The sequence below is a fragment of the Psammomys obesus genome, unplaced genomic scaffold (genome assembly GCF_907164565.1).
Source record: "Psammomys obesus unplaced genomic scaffold, mPsaObe1.curated_primary_1811, whole genome shotgun sequence".
In the NCBI taxonomy this organism is placed as follows: Eukaryota; Metazoa; Chordata; class Mammalia; order Rodentia; family Muridae; genus Psammomys; species Psammomys obesus.
This window is the reverse complement of record NW_026596091.1, coordinates 11,027,752-11,043,624: the sequence shown is the minus strand read 5'-3', so window position 1 is coordinate 11,043,624 and position 15,873 is coordinate 11,027,752. Positions and strand designations below refer to the sequence as shown.

Sequence of the window (15,873 nt, the reverse complement as noted above, 5' to 3'; positions counted from 1 at the left end):
GGACTGATCTAAGAGGTATTATACATGCTAGGTAAGAGCTCTACCAGGGAGTTTATAGACACAGCCCCCTGGAATCTGGACATGTATTTATTTACTTTTAACCTTTATATGTGAGTATGTGTGAACTGAGCACATATAGGAGCCACTGGAGGACAGAAAAAGTCCTTTGGAATTGGAGTGAGAGACAGTTGTAGGCTGTCCGGTATGTACTTGGAAATGAACTAGCACCCTCTACAACTGCAGGAAGCACTCTTAACCACTGAGCAATCCCTTCAGCTCCTGGAAAAAGAAGTTATTTTAATTTTAGTCATGTAACTTAGAAATACGAGGGAGATCTTTACTTTTAGATTCATCTAAAAATTTGCTTTTGATACCATTAGATCATATAGTAGTTGTGGTCCTAAGAATGAATAGGTTCAAATACAGAAAATATATACACTAATAGCAGAAGATTTACTGACAGTAGAGATTTAAAGTTGATTATGAGAGCAGTTGGGGGTAGGGCTATGCTCAACAGAAGAACGCTTGCCTAGCATGCCTGAGGTCCTGGCTTTGATCCTCAGCAATACACTTAAAAAGGGAGGGAACTGAAAAGAAAAGCCAGGTTTCCAGTCATTAATCTAAGAAGTATTGTATCATTCTATCACAGGGCTGGGAGATGGCTCAACTAGTAAAGTGCTTGCTATGAATATATGCAAGCTTGAAGACAGTTGAAAAGGGGATAGGGAGGGAGCAGGGTAGCACTGTGCACCTGTGACCCAAGCACACATGGAGACAAGAGTATCCCTGAGTTTGCTGGTGAACCTGTCTAGCTAGAATACTGAGCACCGAGCAGGCTTGATGGAAGACCATCCCCCCAGATCAGATGAAGAGCAACTGAGAAAGACAGCTGACATGTTGGGTCTCCACACACACAAATGGATAAAATTAAATATAAATGCATCCTTTTTCAACTTCTGGTAGTAACTTCTGACATATCTTCCCAACATTCACTGCTAAATACACACCCAATATAATTAATTACTTTCTTACCAAGATTTGAAGAATCCAAACGTTCTGTAATATTTACATCAGTCTTCGTGTGAAACAATTTGTTAAAAGTAATACTAGAATTCTCTCTCGTTCTCCAGAACTCACCACTATTTTTTTTTTTTTTTAAATCAGAGACTCATGCAGCTCAGGCAAACTCAATATGTGGTATGGAAGAGACTGGCCTTAAACTCATGATCCTCCAGCCTTTACTTCCTGAGTGCTGGGATTGCAGGCAGGTGTGATAGTAACCACTAATCTTACATTCTCCCTGTATTTGTCCCTTCCATGTTTTCTTTTATTACTGAGGAGTTTGCATGCAATACAAAGAAACCCTAACCTTTCCACTGATATCAACTGCTGTGCCAACAATATTCAGAGGAGGCTACAGCCCAACTATTTTTTTTTCTGATTCCATAAAAAATGTTATGCCTTGTTTATTTTTTCACACACACAAAGCTGTGGTAATAATTACTTTATGAATTTTACACATTAAGGTATATCAATAACTAGTAATGTATAAACTGCATTAATAAATTGTGACAAAAGTTGGGAGGCACTAATAGTTAAAATTCGAGTTGTTCAAGCATAAACACTGTGATACTAAATAACCAAGACTATCATTTCAATAGGGATATACAAGTAACATGTACATTATGGATGTACTTTATTTTTTTAATATTAGTTAGTTTATTAACTTTGTATCCCAGTTGTGTCCCGCTCTCTCACTCCCTCCTAATCCCACTCTCCCTCCCTCATCTCCTCCCTGCCCCTTTCCAAGTCCACTGATAGGAGAGGACTTCCTCCCCTTTCATCAGGACTGGTTGCAAAGTACTCCTTAGCAGGGCTGCTCCTCCCTCAGGAAAAGGATCTTTAAATGGCAAATGTGATGGCTAACTTTGGCTGTCAGAACACTTGAGAAGAGGGCACCACAATTGAGAAACTGTCCCCAAGCCTGTAGAGCATTTCCTTGATCAGAGCATTTCCTTGATCAGACAATTCACATAGGAGAGCCCAGCCCACTGTGGGCGGTACTGCCCTTGGGCAGGTAATCCTAGGCTGTGAAAGTAAGATACTGACAGTGAGCAAGGAAGCAAGCCAGTAAGTAGTATTCCCTAGTGCTCTCTGCTTCAGTTCCTGCCTCCAGCATACCAGAGCTTTGGCTTCCTTCAGTGGTGGACTGTAAGCCAAGTAAACCCTTTCCTTTCCCACACTGCTTTTGGTTATGATTTTATCACAACAATAGAAACTAAACTAGGACAAGTGACTACTGGTTCAGAGTACATAAAAATGGAGTCTAATAAACTTAGTGTGTTTTACCTTTCTTTTCCTCAGCTCCCAAAATCTACTGCTAAAGAGACAATCATGTGAATTTGACTTCTGTCCCTATTAACCCCTGCTTTTCTAAAGTAGGTTCTTGAATGACTAAGACTATTGGGTTGCATAAGTTTTGTTCTACTCAACTTCTACTCAAAAACTTCTACTCTATCAACTCCAACCACTCCCCTTCTACTATCTTTTGAGCAGAATGATAGAGACATGGCTAACATGTCTCGGAAAGCAAAGTCCCTCGCTAACGACTGGGACTGGATAGTGCTTAGACACATGTAATATGCCCTTGGAGAACTGATACTCTGAATATTTAAAATCCATGCTTTTCTAATAACATTATGTATTTCTCCTGACTTTATGTAACTATAAGTTAATGCTAATGAAGCACAGTATAGGAGTATGGTTCAGTGACAATACAGAAAGTTTGAGACCCTGCACTGCAGCACTTGTATACACCCCATGTATACAAACCCCAGAATCAAGGAGGTGTGGGCTAGAGAGGTGGCTCAGCAGTAAAAAGCACTTGCTTGTCAGGTATAGTATGTTAAAAGCAAATATTTAATCCCAGTAGGTATGAGGTAGAGACAGGCAGATCTCTGTGAGTTTGAGGTTAGCCTGGTCTATATAAAGAGTTCCAGGCCAACCAGGACTACATAGAAAGACCCATGGGGGGGGGGGGGGGCAGACACACTTGCTGTTCTTGCAGAGAACCAGGGTTTAATTCTCAGCACCCACATGGTAGCTCACAAACATCTGTAACACCAGCTCCAGGGTATGCAGCATCCTTGCTGGCCTCATAGTCACCAGGCAAAACACTCATACATATAAAATAAATCTTTCTTTTACGGTGTGATCATTTTAGCATTTGCTTTTTATTTCCTTTCCATCTTTTAGTACTGTCCTTGCACTGGCACTCTCTGCTTAGAGCCTTGATATACAAGAGCCTAAATCAGACAACTGTTCAACAGGACCCTCCATAATTGTAAAAATACTCTATTCCCATGCAGACAGCATGCTTTTACTATAACAAATGACAAAAGTACAGACTAGAAAACTCATTTATACATCATAACTCTGAAAAAGGACTAGTATCCAGAACACACACACACACACACACACACACACACACACACACACACACACTCTGATAAGTACGGGGCTCATCAGTTAAAGAGCACTTATTACTCTTGCAGAAGACAGGTTCAGTTCCCAGCATAACAACCAACCATAACTCCATTTCCAAAAGATCTGATGACTCCTCCTGACCTATTTAGGTACCAGGCATGCATGTGGTACACAGAAATACATGCAGGCAAAACACTCATATGCATAAAATAAAAATAAATATTAAAAAAATCTCTGGTAATGTAAACAACACAGGCAGAAATAGGTACAGATATGAGCAGACATTTCACCAGAGCAGACGAAAGAATGATCAAGTACACAAGAATGTTTTGACAAGATTTTGCTAAAACTACGATGAGTTACAAGTTAAAACTACAATGAGATACAATGTCACACCCGCAGAATAGCTACAACTAAAAATAATCAAATCGGACATAGAGGCACAAACTTGTAAGGTAGAAGGATCAGGAAATGGAGGTCAGCAGGGCTACACAATGTTTGTCACTAAACAAATAAATAAACTACAAAGAATCAAGTCCTGTCAGAACTCAGGAAGATGAGGTATCTTGAAAGACAGAGAGGGGCAGATGTTGGCAAGATGTGGAGCTGCTGGGCCTAGTACACACTGCAGGTGAGGATGGCAACCCTTACATACTCTGATTGGGGTTTCTATAGTTTCCTTTTCTGTTTGCTTTTTGTTTTTTGAGACAGAGTCTCTCTGGCTGTCCTGGTTCGCTTTGTAGACCAGGCTGGCCTCAAACTCACAGAGATCCACCTGCTTCTACCTTCCTGATTGTTGGGATTACAGGGGTGCACTACCAACGCCTGGCTTCTATAGTTTCCTGATATCATGGAGACAAAATTTATATCACTATCTCTCTTTTCAATGTTTTAAATTAAATTTACTCTGTGTGCGTGTGTGTCCACACAAGCGGAACATGCATGCTTGAAGATCAGAGGGCAGCCTGCAGGAGCTAGCTCTCTCTTTCTACCATGTGGGTCCCATGGATTAACTTCAGGTCATGTAGCCTGGCAGCTTGGTGGCAAGCACCGCTATCCACTGAGCCATTTCACCAGCCCACATCTCTTACCCCTATTATCTTGAGCTCTTTTCTACAAGGAAGGAGTCAGTAGTGTCTTTTTGTCATCCTTCTAAAATGTGAAACTACTATTTGACCTTGCTGACATCAGATGGCAAAGTCAGTAAGAGAAATAGCTCCACTGAAGCCAATGCATTGCTTTGAAGTTGGGCTTGCTATCACTAACCACTAAAATCAGAAGTACATCTTACAGTTCATACTCCCAGGTAACTACCTTCAAAACTTTAAAATCCAACCTGGATGGAGTGTGAGCAATTGAAGAAGGGATTAAGAAATAGCCCAGGAAGATAAACTCAAGTGACAACACATGCTGGAGAGGTTGTGGAGAAAGGGAAATCCTCCTTCATTGCTGGTGGGAATGCAAACTTGTACAACCACTTTGAAATCAATCTGGCGCTTTCTCAGACAATTAGGAATAGTGATTCCTCAAGATCCAGCGATACCACTCCTAGGCATATATCTAAAAGATGCTCAAGTACACAACAAGGACATTTGCTCAACCATGTTTGTTGCAGCTTTCTTCGTAATAGCCAGAACCTAGAAACAACCCAGATGTCCCTCAGTGGAGGAATGGATACAAAAATTGTGGTACTTTTACACAATGGAATACTACTCAGCAATTAAAAACAAGGAAATCATGAAATTTTCATGCAAATGGTGGGACCTAGAAACAATCATCCTGAGTGAGGTATCCCAAAAGCAGAAAGGCCTATAAGATAGGATAAACATACTGAAATCTATACACCTAAAGAAGATAAACAAGAGGACCCGGGGTAAGATGATCAACCCTCACTTAGAAAGACAAATGGGATGGACATTGGATGTAGGAGAAAACAAGTAACAGGACAGGAGCCTACCTCAGAGGGCCTCTGAAAGACTCTACCTAGCAGTGTATCAAAGCAGATATTAAGACTCCTAACCAAACCTTCAGCAGAGTGCAGGGAATCATAAGAAAGAAGGGGGAGTTAATATGACCTGGAGAGGAAAGGAGCTCCACAAGGACCAAATATGTCTGGGCACAGGGGTCTTTTATGAGACTGTTTCTCCAACCAAGGACCATATATGGATATAACCTAGAACCTCTGCTCAGATGTAGCCCTTGGTAGCTCAGTATCCAAGTGGGTACTCTAATAAGGGAAACAGGGACTATTTCTGACATGAACTCAATGACCTCCCCCCCCCCACCAAAGGAGGAGCAGCCCACTAGGCCACAGAGGAGGACTTTGCAGCCAGTCCTGAAGATACCTGATAAACCAGGATTAGATGAAAGAGGAGGAGGTCTTCCCCATCAGTGGCCTTGGAAAGGGGCAGGGAGGAGATGAGGGAGGGAGGGTGGGATTGGGAGGGAAAGAGGGAGCAGGATACAGCAGGGATACAAAGTTAACAAATTGTAACTAATATTAAAAAAAAAGAAAAAAGTAACTAGCCCAGGAGAGGGAAAGCAAATACAAAGTACAAAGAGGTGGGGGGGAGGGGGCGGGTGTCTAAAAATATATAATAAAACTCATTATTTTGTATAACTAAAAAAGAAGATTAAAAAGAAATAGCTCCAATCTTCAAGAAGTGGACAAAGGGAATAAAATCACATAAACACACAACTATGAACCTGCTGAGCACCTAAGGAGATCCCACTAAGGCAGAATGTGGAATCAGGAAGACTTGGCATTTGATGACGCTCGGTCACTGTAAACATTCATTCCACCCTTGCACCCAGCGCAGGGCTCAAGCAACAACACACTCAAGTGTGATGCTATGACAGGCTGACCACAGGCGCACAGAACCATGAGCATGAACCATGAACCCCTTAGACTTCAAGGCTTTCTGTCCCTGGATCCCAGCATAGAGGCTCGCTGTTAGCTCATCTCACTGAAGAAAGGTCATCCAAATTAAGTGCAATTGTCTTGCATTTCCTCCCCTAAAAATTCCCTTAACCAGGGAAGGCTAACTCATAGAAAATATGAAAAGGTCTCCACCTACTGAGCTAAATATAACCCTCTTTTTTTTTTCCCTGAGCATTGCCACCCAAGAGAGACTTGCTCTATACAGTGATACCCAGAGTTCACAGTACATCTTTCCCTCACCTTTGCTCCCTATCCCTGTGCACTGGATGGCCCTTCTTCCTGTTCTATATTTTTGTGTCACTCCCATACACATGCTAATAGATGTGCCTGCTTTTTCTGTAGTTGGTGTGCCTATTCAGTTTATTTCAGCTGACTCAGACAGGGAGCCTGCAGAGGAAGTGAGAACTTCCTTATACTTATTGTACCTACCCATGCATCAGTGCCAGACACCTGAATTCCTCTTTCTTGTCCTCAGTGCCACTTTCTGAGTCAACAAAGCCTGTTGGTTTACCCTCATAACTATTTCCTCAGCACTTAACTGATGTGTGTTAGAGTTCTGTCACTTGACAAAATACCCAGGAGAAACTTAAAAGAGGTCTGATTGGGATCATGGTTCAGGGATGTCAGCCAGTGGTCTCTCTGTATTGTTTTGGGCCTGAGGCAGCACAGTACAGCAGGGCAGGACGTTTAGCAGAGGAACTGCTTGACTCCGTAACTGCGGGAAGCAGAGAGAAAAACAGTGTCCACTAACCTTTGCTCTTTCTCCTACTCCTCCTAACCCCTTGACTCCAGCCAAACAGGAACTACCATGTAATTCCAAGTGAGCTCAGCCCCTATCTGTTCCGTTCTATACACCTTTCCTTTGTTTTGGAATTCCCTTTTGCTCAAGACCATCTTTCCTTCCACTGATTTCTGGCTGCCATGTTCCAACTCATTCTTTAAGGTGACAAGTCACAGATTTTCTCTTCATAAGGGCTACCTTAATGCTCTCTTCTGTCCCCTTCCAAGGATGAGATTACTCTCTTGTTCACATACTATTTATAAGACACTCAGTGGATTCCTACTGTCTGTTGAAATCTACTAATTCTCTCTGGTCTTCCTATGTACTTTTGTATCCTTCTAAATGTAAGCATAGTGCCTAATCCATTGTTCGTGAACAAGTAAATTCATGAGCAAGCAGATGTGTAAAGTGGCTGCCACTTTCTTAAAGCTAAGACACAGTGTTTGATGTGCTACATAACATAAAAATACAAAGCCAAACTCAAAATCTATGGCACATATAACAAAGCATGGTGGACCGAACTAAATACAGGAATCTAATCTAGCAGTCCACAGAGTTATCTATTTTGGTTTTTTTTTTTTCTGTTTTTTTATTATTATTTAGATTTTTTTTAGATAGTTTTCTTGTAAGCATGTGTATGCACCACATGTGTGACTTTATGGTGAGAGAGGAAGCTGGAGTTACATGATTGTGAGCTATCATGTAAGAACTAGGAACTGAATCTGAGTCTGCTGCAAGAACAAAGGTTACTCTTCACCACTGAGTCATCTCTGCAGCCCCTTATTTTAATTTTTAGGGCCATGGCTCACTAGAAAGCCTTGGTTAGTCTGGAACTCAATACATTCATCAGAATGACCTCTAACTCACAGATTACCACCTGCTTCTGCCTTTCAAAGTGCTCCAGCTAAGATTTATTTTAATGCCATGTGTGTGTGTGTGCGTGTGTGTGTGTGTGTGTGTGTTTGTGTGCACATGAGCACTGATGCTCCAAAGAAGTCAAAACTTCAGTTGTGAGAAGCCTGATATGGGTCCTGGGTACTGCAAGGAAGCAAACTCCAGTTTTCTGTGAGCAAGCAGTACTGGGCTCCTAACTGCTAAGCCATCTCTTCAGCACCTTATTTTTCCTTTTAAGCTAAGAAAATTACATAATTAAATAAAGGCATGTTATTAGTAAGGCAATCAATAGATTGTAGTCATTTGAAAATAGGAAAAATCAAAGACAACAAATATTAAAAGTTCTATATTCTCTCCACCTTGTAAGAGCAGTCACTGATTCAGACCCAGCAAAACAATGATGGGAACACACCTTGTAAGACCTCAAGAGGTCCTGTCTGGTGTCTCAAACTTCCCTGTTAATGAAAATATATCATATTTCAAAGCAGACTGCCTTTTAAATAACAGTATCTCCCCAAAGTACAAACTGTTGTGGAAGTTTTAACACTAGCCAAAGACAAATGAAAACACATTGTCAAGGTCATGAAGTAAGTCACAAAAATTCCAAAACAAAACTTTTGATCTGAAATCCAGCGATACGCTCTGATGTTTTGATAACAGCCCAGGTTTGTAAGTTCTTAACTATGTTCTCTTCGTTTCATACTTGCTCAGTACCAATGATGTCCAATGACATTTTCCCCAGTGTGTGTAATACTATTGTTACGACGCCTCTGTCATACTCAAGATTTCTACCTGCAAGAGATAAATGTTAACAGCAAGATCTGCCCAAGGCATAGCTCTTTATCATTTTTACGTCAAAGATGAGCTGATACAATGATACCTAAAGGACAATGTCCTTTTCAGTCTCCATCCTTCTCTTTACAAGGGAATCATCAAGAACTATTTTCAAAAGATTTGAAAAGGAACAGAGAAACAAATATTTACAGAAGTTGCAGAGTGAATATTCTAAACACAAAGAAACAAAATGAATATACTTATTTTTTATTAATGAATTATTTTATTTATTAATTTCCTTTAAGACTAAGTCTCACTAAGTTACCTTGGCTGCTTGGAATGTACTATGTAGAACAAGATGGCTTCAAATTTACAGGAATGCTCCCATTTCTGCCTTCTAAATGGTAAGGCCATGGGGATGAGCTGCCGTTCCTTAAAACACACATTTACTAAAAGCTGAAAGAGCAATAAACTGAAGTGTAAAGAATTTCTAGGGATCCAGAAAGATGGTTCAGATGGCAAGGTGCTTGCCACACTGGTATAAGGACTTGAATTCAGATCCCCAGACAATAAACACTAATCTTGGTGACATGGCAAGCTCCAGATTCAGGAAGGGCTCCAGTTGAAAACAAAATAACATGGAGAGCAATAGAGAAGGTCACTTTACATTGACCCTTGGCCCCTGTCTGAACATGCACACAGAAAGACATATATACATACATACACACAAAGGGAATTAGTAAAGATTCCCATGGCTTATTACTGTTCTCCAAACATGTTCTATGGACATCATTTGGCTTCTGTGAACGATGTGCCAATTTGTTAGCAGGAAGAGACTGTAATTCCAAATTCCAAATTGTGGTTTTCAAGCAGGTTACATCTCCTTTCTAAGATCCTTTTACTTCATATGAATAAAGACAGTAATATGCTATGGGGAATTTTGGTTGTTGTTTGGGGAATTTTGGTTGTTGACATTGTTTTTGAGGCAGATTCTCACTTTACATTCCTGGCTAGACTAGAACTCACTTGGTAGACCATGGTGGCCTCTAACTCACAGAGTTTTACCTGCCTCTGCCTCTGCCTCCCAAGTGTTGGAATTAAAGGTATACACCAGCACGTCTGGCTGCTTTTATTAAATGTCATAAAATGTGGTTTTACTCTTTAAATAATTCAGTGTACTGTCCTGCTATCTTAACAATATAAATTGAAAATACTTTCGTATCATCTCGAACCACTGTGGAGGGTAGGGAACTGTACCCATTACTGGTCACTCTCTGTTCCTTTTTATGGCCAAATACTATTCTACTGTACAGATATACCACATTTAGTTTTTTTCACTTTTCAGTTGGTGATCATTTAGATTCTCTCATTTTGATCGTTATTGTAATAGTGTGATACTAGAACCTAGCTGCTGCTCAGGCCATACTGTCCGTGGCAGTCATTCCTGTCTCAGACTCTGATGGACACCCTACTAAAACGCTCTGAATCTCTAGCTATCAAGCATTCAGCTGTCAGAGTGTCTCATCCAGGGGAGTTTATATCAAAAAGGTATTGGTGGCTACACATCCCATTCTCCATTCCCTTCCCTTCCTCCTGCCCAGGACTCCGAAAGCCTGACTGCAGGCTTACGCTGTGAAACAACGCCTATTCTCAGAAAGGTCACTTTAGCCAGGAGAGCCCTAATTTCCTCTATTCAGATCCCTCAGCATGCTATCTGTCTCTGGTGTTGGGGCATAAACTCTCCTCAGAGCCCTTCACCATGCTATTATCTGTCTAGCCAATGCATCAGTATTTCTTCCTATCAACTTCTTACCCTCAATAATTTTCCTTTGTGTCTCCCCAAGCCCCCATCTGAGACCTTTCAATAATGAAAAATAATAGTATGAACTTTTTTGTAAAAGCTTTTGTGCAGACATATATTTTCATTTCTCTTGGATAAAGTAGGTATTAAATGTAGGATTTATGGGCTGAATGATGACAATACTTAAGCTTCTGCATGTAGTGAAAACTATGTTATTTTGGCTTCTTTAAAAAAAAAACAGAAATAATATCGGAATATGTTTTCCTTTTAATCCCAAGTGTGGAGATATGAGGCTCCTTCACAGCAGGTGAATATGATTTTCCTCATGCTCAAGCAGGGGTGTGGTCTTGCAGCTACAGATGGTTTCTGTGAGTGTGTGTCATTTGGAATTTCGGGAACTTTTCAGAGGACATATAAATGCTAGGGCCCTAAGAGGCAGGGCTGCTGTTGGTGGTGGTTGGATGCTGTTTTTCAAGTAGTCATATGCAAAGGAATGAGAAGAAATTAGATATTCTAATGGCAAAGATCAAACTTGCCCCAAGGAAAACCACGCTCTTATTCAGCAGGAAATAGTCAATGATACCTTCATCCCCTTTCCCCTCTATCCTTCTTTCTCTCCTATATATTGTTAGGGGGCTAATAAGGGCAGAGATGGGTGGAAGAGAAACAAGGAGCCCATACAGTAGTAAACAGGGGCTACATTTAAAGAACTGCAACTATTTCTCCTTTTAAATCCTCCATACTCTCAACAATACTTGTTATTATCCATCCTTTTGTTGTCGCTTTTGAGTTGGGGTCTAGGTATGTTGTCCTAGCTGGCCTGGAACTCACTATGTAGACCAAGCTGCCTTTGCCTCCTAAGTGCTGGGATTTTGGGAAGGGGCCGCCAAACTTGATTAAAAGTGACTATTTGTTCAAGGTCATCCAGCATAGCAGAGCAGGATCTGAAACAGAGCCTTCCTCACTGAAACACAACAGGGCACTGAATATAAGCAAACTGCTTCCTTACTCATTTAAACACTGGCAATGTCATAGAGTGCTTGCTATAAAGTGTTTAAGATTTCCCTTGCTATAGATAACCAGTAATAACTAAGAATCTGTGGTGCACTCACTCTGTGTCAGACATTGTTCTCAGTAGTGTCATCATTTGTTCACAACAGTCACTGAGACAAGGGTAAGATCAATCCCATACTCTTTGTCTTTTCAGGGAAGGAAACTAGGACTTAAAGTCATTTATTCAAAATCACAGAGCTAGTGAGATGTGGGAACCCAAACAATTTCACTCCAGGGGCTAGGAAAGCAAATACTCACAATAGTTCACTAGGCTATGGTTAGGCAGGTTAACAGCTGTCTAAATAGGGGGTGCTAATAGAGTCTACTACTGCTGCTGTTCCAGATGAAGAGACACAATGTTAAGTTCTTCAGAGCAGCTGAGAAGTCTAAAGAAGAGATATTACTGATGCTACTGGTACAAGGTTAGAAAAAGAAGAAGAAAGAAAATGTTATGTGTACACAATTAACTGGAAAGTAGTCCCGCTAAAAAGATAAATCAGGCCAGGCATGGTGGCACACACCAGCACTCAGAAAGGCAGAGGCAGGTTGATCTCTGTGAGTTTGAGGCCAGCCTGGTCTACAAAGTGAGTCCAGGACAACCAAGGCTATACAGAGAAACCCTGTCTTGAAAAACCAGACAGACAGATAGACAGACAGAGACAGACAGACAGACAGACAGATAGATAGATGATAGAGCGAGCCAGTGAGATGCCTCAGTGGGTAAAGGTACTTGCCACATAAACCTAATGATCTGATTTTAAACCCTGATATCCACACAGAAGACGAGAGAAATGACTCAAACAAACATCCCTGACTTCCTTAAATCTGTGGTCGTGCATGTATACACACACAACACACACACACAACATACACACACAAATAAATGTTTTTAAAAAGATACAGATTTAGCAGGGATATAGCAATATGGCACAAAAGGATATGAAACTATGAAATAAAGATAGGAAGGAAGGAAAGGCTGGCACAAAGAGAGAGGAAAGGACCTTAGGTGTCTCCACCGACCACAAAATGAGGGAATCAACCCCGCAGTGACAGAACATGATGTCGGGAAGAATCGTGGAACAGGTCAGAGCCTTTCTTTCCACCATGAACCAGTAAGTGTCCCCAGTGCCATGTGGAGATAACAAAGGACACCACTTCCAGAGGAATTGGAAAAGGTTCAAATGAAAAAGAACAGGACAAAACAACTGTATGAGTCAGGAAAAGAAAAAGCACGGGCCACTCATCAAAGAAAGTAAAGCTTGATTTTAATTACGGCTTTCACACAATACTATTTGAATGTTCTTTCTCAAACGTTCTGCAGGCTTTGGCTCTTTTTGCTCATTTAAATTCTAGTCAAATATCACTTTCTCAGAGGCTTTCATCCAAAGTAGCCACTACAGTTTCTAGCACATCACTGCTGTTCCCTTTGTAGCCTGGAAACACTCTGAGGTTCTTCCTGTTTATGTATTTTGATCCCTCTTCCTCCACTGGGATGTGAGCACCACAAAAGCCTGGGCCATGTTCACTGCTAATCTAACACACACTATGCTACCCAGGAACTATAGGACCTATAGGACCTATGTCCAGGAAGCAACCCAGAAAACAAGCTTGCAAACCAGAACATGAGAGGTGTGAACACAGCACAGCACAGGGGCAGTTCCATGACTGTAGGATCAACCCCTCAGACTGCTATGTGTGTCTGTAATAGTCACTCAGCTGTCAGGAATATTAGACCCACCCACCTAAATAATCTTTATTGACAACTTCTAACAACCTTATCTGATACTTAATCCTGGTGTGTGTGTGTGTGTGTGTGTGTGTGTGTGTGTGTGTGTATGTCTGGGGTGTCTGTTTTTGAGGCAATGTCTTACTCTATAGCCCAGGCTAATCTGGAACTTAATATTTAACCCCAGATAGTCTTGAACTCATGCAATCTTCTTGCTTCAGCTTCCCAACTGCTAGAATTACAAATGTGTGCTAACACACCTAGTTCAGAAATTCTTATCAAAAAACAAATCACCTCTGAGCTTGAATACCATACTGGAGAATATTCTAATTTTTTTCACATATTGTATCATTTATAAGTAATATTTTGCTTTTAGTTTCAAAGTGGCATTCTTTAAACCCAAAAGATTAAGTAATTAGCCTCAACTTATCCAAATCATAGCTGGTAACCCATATTTTTATGTTTAATCATTTTATTATTTTATGTGTTTATGTGTTTTGCCTGCATATATGTATGTGCACCACATGCAAGATCAGAAAAGGGTGTCAGATCCTTAGAACTGGAGTTACCGACACTTGTGAGCCATTATGAGGGTGCTGGGAATTGAATCCAGAACCTCTATAAAAGTGCTCTTAACTGCTGAGCCAACTCTCCAGCCTTGGGACTCCATTTCAGATAACCACACTGTGCTACTCTTTTAAAGATGAAAGCAAATTTAAACAGAGCAACAGTATGTTAAGCAGGAAGCAAAATAAATTAGTAAATTATAACAAGGAGTCAAGTGACAAGCGTTTTCTCCTTGGCTTACTATGTTGCAAGAGTCCTTTAAAATTCTATTCTGTAATACTCCAATGTATCATGGGGACATTGTTGCTATGCTCATTTTCTCCCTTTCATAATATCCTTATTCAAATAAATGTGATTTCAAATGAAACATATAGATGTTTGTAATAAGCTAAAAACAGTACAATGAATTTCCCTATCGCACATCCTAAAACTTTATAAACGTGGCAAATCATGTCTCCCAAACACACACACACACACACACACACACACACACACACACACACACACACTGGATTGTTTTAAGAAAATGATGGCTATATTAGTAACAGCGAAATAGTTAATAAACTCACTGACAACTTGACAGGCTCTAGAATAACACAGGAGACTTCAGGCAACACTGATGAAGGACTCCCCCTGTTCTGGTTAGTTTTATGTCAACTTGACAAAGCTGGAGTCATCTGAGGTGGGAACCTCAATGGAGAAAAGCCTCCATGTGGCTGGACTGAGGGCAAGCCTGTGGGGCACTCTCTTTACTTAGGGCTTGATGCGGCCACCCCTGGGCGATAAGAAAGCCAGCTGAGCAGGCCAATAACAAACAGCGAGGCAGTAAGCAGCACTCCTCTATGGCCTCCACAACAGTTCCTGTCTCCAACTTTGAGTTCTTGCCTTCACTTCCCTTGATGGGCTGTGATTCAGGATATGTAAACCAAATAAACCCTCCCCATGTTGCTTTTGGTCATCATGTTTCACACAGCAGTAATATAATAACCCTATGATAATCCCCATCAGGTTGACTGACATCGGCACCATTTTGTGGGTTGGAGTCCTAGACTGAATCTGAGGGGAAAGCAGCTGGAAACTAACATTAGTTAGACTCTGCCTCAATTCCTGCTGCTACAACTTTCTGGACATAAGAGACTGCACCCTTGAACTGTGAGCCAAAATAAACCCTTCTTTCCTTAAGTCTGTGTCTTGTCAGGTTTTTTGCCACAGCAATATGGGAAACAACTAGTATAAGCAGCAATCTTTATTCTGTCATGTAAAAGCTGTGAGTCCAGTGAGATAGCTCAGTCGTTGAAGACACTTGCTGCCAGGCCTGACCACCTGAGTTTGAACCTGGAAGTCACATAGTAGAAGAAGAGAACTAACCCTTGCACTTCCACGCATGTATTATGGCACAAAAGTAGGCTTCCCCATCCCCAATACACAATAAGTTTATTTTAAAAAATTTTAAAGATGTGATCAAACCTCAATGCATATAATTCTCTTCTTTCAAGAAATTTAAGAACTCTCCTGGGTGTGGTGGCTCATACCTATAATCTCAGGACTCAGAAGGCTGAGGCAGGAGGATTGTTATGATTCCATGCCAGACTACGTTATACTGTCTCAAAAACAAACAAACAAGCAAACAAACAAAAACCCCAATTGCTGGAGAGTTAGCTCAGTGTTTAAGAGCACTGGCTGTTCTTCCAAAGGACCCAGATTCAACCCTCAGCACACAACTCAAATTCAAAGTCCAGGAGATCAAGATGTTCAGACAGACAAAACACCCCACACATAAAACAAAACAAAACAAAACAAAACAAAACAAAAAAAACACAACAAAGAAACATAATAATTAGTAGCATGGC

At 40.9% G+C, this 15,873-nt stretch overlaps 1 protein-coding gene across 1 annotated transcript in view; it reads right to left on the bottom strand.

Moving 5' to 3' along the window:
* Positions 1-15,873, bottom strand: part of Fgd6 (FYVE, RhoGEF and PH domain containing 6) — a 111,635-nt gene that overhangs the window by 58,368 nt on the left and 37,394 nt on the right. The window lies entirely within an intron of this gene.